Source organism: Chiloscyllium plagiosum, chromosome 9 (genome assembly GCF_004010195.1).
Source record: "Chiloscyllium plagiosum isolate BGI_BamShark_2017 chromosome 9, ASM401019v2, whole genome shotgun sequence".
Classification (NCBI taxonomy): domain Eukaryota; kingdom Metazoa; phylum Chordata; class Chondrichthyes; order Orectolobiformes; family Hemiscylliidae; genus Chiloscyllium; species Chiloscyllium plagiosum.
In genome coordinates, this window is record NC_057718.1 from 317,351 (window position 1) to 322,899 (window position 5,549).

Here is a 5,549-nt window from a genome sequence, read left to right on the forward strand (position 1 = left end):
AGGGGGCTAACACCTTCAACATATTGTCTAGCTATCACCATTGTTAACAGCTAAACCCAGAATGCAACTTTTTAAAAATGGTTTTGTGATTTACACATGAAAGAAGTGAAACTATCACTGTATTCTAACAGATGAAAGGCTTAACAGGTAATCAATTTTTCAATGTATAATTTCAGTTACATCACACTGTAAATTTTTGTTATAAATTCTGTGTTACGATCGAGCCCTCCACAATCACCTGATGAAGGAGCGTCGCTCCGAAAGCTAGTGTGCTTCCAATTAAACCTGTTGGACTATAACCTGGTGTTGTGTGATTTTTAACATAGTCTGCTCAGTTATCCATGCTGGGCTCTCATATTGTCCCGGTTCATGGTGTTTGGCTCGTTCTGTGAGGCAGATACAGAATTTGGTGTGACTAACTAATTCAAGTGATCTGGCAAAACCTTTATTCAGTGTTATCATTCAGTTAGTTTCACTCCTCTGTCCTTTATTGCCATGTTTCCACAACATGTTCCCAGTTAATTAATTGTCTGTTTCTATATTTAATGTGGAACTTTCTTTCTCTCTGGATCTTACCCTGGCCTTGGCCTTTGGCTGTCTAATGTACCGAGTGCTAGATTCTCCAGCTCAGAAAGAATGAAATGGTACGTGTTGGGCTGTTGCTCCCCTCCCAGTGTATCTCATGTGGTGCTCCATACTGGATGAGGGAGTGGGGGGGGGTGGTTCAGCAGCTTTGACTGACATCTTAGGAACTTGTTCTGTGCCTGTCCACTGAACGCCTGTGTTTGTCTCTCTCAGTTAATCTTGTGGTCAGTAACACGAGGAAGCCCCTTGAGTATTATTTAAAAAGAAATGGCACCAAACTTGTACCTAAGGGGCTTATGATTAACTCCTGGTATTGAAAAGTTAATGGAGGTGCTCCTACAAATGAATTTCTCTATATCTCTACTAGACTAAGAAATGGCTATGGATTTTGCGTGCCTGTGCTGGGTTGATGGTGTGGGAGGGCGAAGAGTTGAGTGGTATAGTGAAAGTCATTGTTTGAGGGAACATGCATGAATGAAATCAATTTAAATATGAAGAACTGGCAGGGGTTTCGGTAATGTACTGGGAGAGAGAAGCTGAGGGACATTCCATGGACAGGCGGAATGACGTGCTTGAGAATATTAAAATAAAGGGATAGCCAGGAACAATAATAATAAAGATCCATGCGCACAGGAATAACAGATGGATGGGAATATGGTGTGAGTTCGGTTATGTGCCATGGTGTATCGACTCAGATTTTCTTACGCAGGTTTGAAGCTGGGAGTGTCAACAGCAGATAATTGACATCATTAGGACAATATATCATACCTTAAGGTCCAAGTAGCAGATGGCTTGATCAAGTGACATAGATTGTGGAGGTGTTAGGAGTTAAAATTAGGAATGGTCAGGGTTTGGTGTACAGAATCAGCTCATGTTCAAAGTGATTACTACAGTTGTGAGTTGTCTGTTTCAATCTCAGACATTGGCCAGGGATGGGATGGTGTCAGAGAAAGGCAATGGAGTTTGTAACCAGAACAGGAGACAGTGACCTCCATGCTCCAAATATTTAAACAACAAGGGCAGTGAATGGATTGCCCTTCACAGCTCCAACTGAGTTAGTCAACATAGAGACCCACGAGGGACCTGCCGGAATCAAAGAGGGAGAAAGTAAATGACCAGTTCCCTGATGCAGTTACTGGAAGTTTGTATCGTGAATATCTGGTTTCAAGTCTCAGCAGGAACAATAACAGTGGCAATGAGAATAGAGTAAATGAAAAGAGCAGAAACAGCCTGGTGGCTCAGTGGTTAGCACTGCTGCCTCACAGTGCCGAGGAGCTGGGTTTAATTCCAGCCTCGGGTGATTGTCTGTGTGGAATTTGTACATTCTCCCTTTGTCTGCAAGGGTTCCTCTGGGTGCTCTGGCTTCCTCCCACAGACCAAAAAAGTGCAGGTTAGATGGATTGGCTATTCTAAATTGCCCATAGTATCCAGGGACATGTGGATTAGTCATGGAAAATGGAAATGACGTGTGAGTTAGATGGGATGCTGTTCAGTGAATCGGTGTGGATTTGTTGGGCCAAATGGCCTGTTTCTGCACTGTAGCGATTGTATGAGCAAGACAGTTGTACACAGTTTATACAAATAATAATCAGATATTGAGACTTTCAGGACACCAACAATAGCAAGGAGAGAATAATAAAAACATTGAATGATATAACGCACACATTGTATCTACCCTAATAATGACCATCGATCATGATAAGTAGGAAGATACCGAACATTATGGGATAATGTCCTGTCCATTGTTAGGAGCATTCCAGTCTATTGTTCTCAGACTCTGATCCCTCCTCCCCCTCTCTCCAGAGCTGCTGATCCCTGTTAGTCTGTTGCAATGCTTTCACTCATATTATGGGATAACACATTGAACAGAACCCACTTATTATAAAAAGATGGAAACCCTCAGCTGGGAAAATTAGAATCCATAGTCACTGACATTAATCACAGGTAATGAACAAACAGGTTCATTTAACTCCTTCCTTACACTTTTTGTATCACAATGAAAGAGAACATTTCTGCAGTCTAGATGGAATGGATGAGTGTTGCTGCGATAATCTTTCTGTCTGATATATAGTAGTTGTGCCAGAACACTGCAGGTTTGTATTTATTTCACCCTGTTAATAAAAGGAGACAGGGATAAAATAACAGAATAACTGCATAAAATAGCTGCTAGGGAAATTTCTAGAGAACATAAACCAGAGTAACAATATTTTGTGATGGAAATGTGCTGCTGGAAAAGCGCAGCAGGTCAGGCAGCATCTAGGGAACAGGAGAATCGACGTTTCGGGCATTAGCCCTTCTTCCTGAAGAAGGGCTAATGCCCGAAACTTCGATTCTCCTGTTCCCTAGATGCTGCCTGACCTGCTGCGCTTTTCCAGCAACACATTTCCAGCTCTGATCTCCAGCATCTGCAGACCTCACTTTCTCCTTAACAATATTTTGTGCACATTGTTTTGATGTAATGTTGTTCCTAGTTTTAGGAGTACTATTTTCAAATCTTTTCATAACATTGATGCATCATTCAGAGCATTGAGACTGCTGCTCAGTAACAGGAGGACACGCATGATGCTGGCAGAACACAGTAAGCCAGGAAGCATCAGGAGATGGAGAAGTCAATGTTTCAGCCATAACCCTTCTTCAGGACTGGGACATGGGGGTAAGTGAAGCTGCAGACAAAGAGGGGAATGGGAGGGTTTTGGGTGGAGAGACAAGCAAATTGGTAAGGCAGTGATAGGTGAACACAGGTATTGGGTACAGTCTGGTTGGTCAATGTGAGAAATGAATCTGGTTGGGAACTGGAAGGAAGGGTCGGTCAGAGGAATAAAAGGGAGGAGAAGGAGGAGGAGGAGCTGGAGTTGGGGAATGGGAAGGGAGGTTATTTGAAATTGGGGAACTCAATATTGAGTCCTCTGGGCTGCAGGTTGCCCAGGTGGAGAATGAGTTGTTATTCCTCCAACTTGTGGTCTGATTGGCTGTGGCAATAGAGGCAGCCGAGGATGGTCATGTCGAAAAGGGAGTGCGAAGGTGAATTAAAATGGGCAATCCCTGGGAGGTCAGGTTGGCCCCTGCGTGCCCGGCTGAGATGCTCAGCAAAAGGTGTCTATAGTTTACATTTGGTCTCACCGATGTAGAGAAGACCACATTGGGCACACCGGATACAGTCAACTAGGTTTGAGGAGAGGTAGGTGAACCTCTGTCTCACCTGGAAGGACTGTTTGGAGCTCTGGATGAAGGTGAGGGGTTTGGTGTACTGACCGGTTTTGCAACTTTTATGGTTGTGGGGAAGATGCCAGGGGTTCGGTGGAGTTGACGCAATTCAAGGATTTGTGAAGGGAATGGTCTTTGCAGGTGACAGAGAGGGTTGGGGAGGGGAAGATGTTCTTGGTGGTGGGGTCTAATTGGAGTTGGTGAAAGTGTTTAAGGGTGATGCTTTGGATGTGGAGACTGATAGGGTGGAAGGTGAGGACAAGAGAGACCCTATTTTAATTGTGTTTGGATGGTGATGATGAGAGCAGTGGATCAGGGAATGGAGGAGAGCTGTCTGGATGGCAGAGGAGGGACAAGCATGTTGTTCAAAATAGGTTAACATCTGGGATGCTTGGGAATGGAATTGGGAAAACGGGATGGAGTTCTTGCAGGATACTGGGTGGGAGGAGGTGCAGTGCAAGTATTTATGAGATTCTGTGGAGTTATAGTTAATGTCCATCTGTAAACTGTCACCAGAGGTGCAAACAAGACAGGGGAGGGAGGTGTCTGAGATGGACCAAGTGAATTTAAGGGCGGGGTGGAAGTTTTGGGTGAAATTGATGAACAGCTCCACTTCAGCCACGGTGCAGGATGCAATACCGATGAAGTCATTCATGTAATGGTGGAAGAGTTGGGGTACAGTGCCTGTGTAGGTATTGAAGACGGACTGTTCCATGTCGCCGACAAAGAGGCATGTGTAGCTGGTGACCATCCACGTGCCCATGGATTAGGAATGGGAAGAATTGAAAGAAAAAGTTCTGAATGGTGAGGACTAATTCAGCGAGGCTGGGGAGGATTTTGGTGGAGAGGGACTGGATGGGTCTGTTGGAGAAGCAGAAGCTGAGTGCCTGAAAGCCATCCTTGTAGGGTATAGATGTGTATAAGAACTGCATGTCCACAGTGAAGATAAAGTGCTGGGAGTTGGAAAACTGGAATCTACTGAAGAGGTGGGGGGAGTGGTTTATGTCATCGATGTAGGTGGGAAGTGTATGAACCAAGAGGGAGAGGATGGATTTGAAATAGGAAAGAATGAGTTTGGTGAGGCAGGAGCATGCAGAAATGATGGGTCGGCTGGGCAGTTGGGCTTGGAAATTGACGTTTTGATCATAAGCCCTTCATCCTCAGCCTTATGTCCGAAACGTGGATTCTCCTGCTCCTCTGATGCTGCCTGACCGGCTGTGCTTTTCCAGCACCACTCTCTCGACTCTGATCTCCAACAACTGCGGTCCTCATTTTTCCTTCTCAACAGGCCATTTCTTATATCATGCTGTTGTGCTATCTGGATTTCCTCATCCATGAATTGCAGAAAGCGACATTGCAGGCACATAAGGTAATAAGGCACGCAGATGAAATATCCACGATTTTAATATAAATTGCATAAAAATAGGGATGTTGCTGCAATTATGCAAGGCATAATGAGACTGCAACTGGAGTTCTGTATATAGTTTTGGTGCGGGGGGATTTAATTGCATTGTAGTTAATTCAGAAGAGGTTCACTGGATTGATTTCATGGATGCTAAAAATGTGTTGCTGGAAAAGCGCAGCAGGTCAGGCAGCATCCAAGGAACAGGAGAATCGACGTTCCGGCATGAGCCCTTCTTCGGGAATGAGGAGAATGTGCCAAGCAGGCTAAGATAAAAGGTAGGGAGGAGGGACTTGGGGGAGGGGCGTTGGAAATGCGATAGGCGGAAGGAGGTTAAGGTGAGGGTGATAGGCCGGAG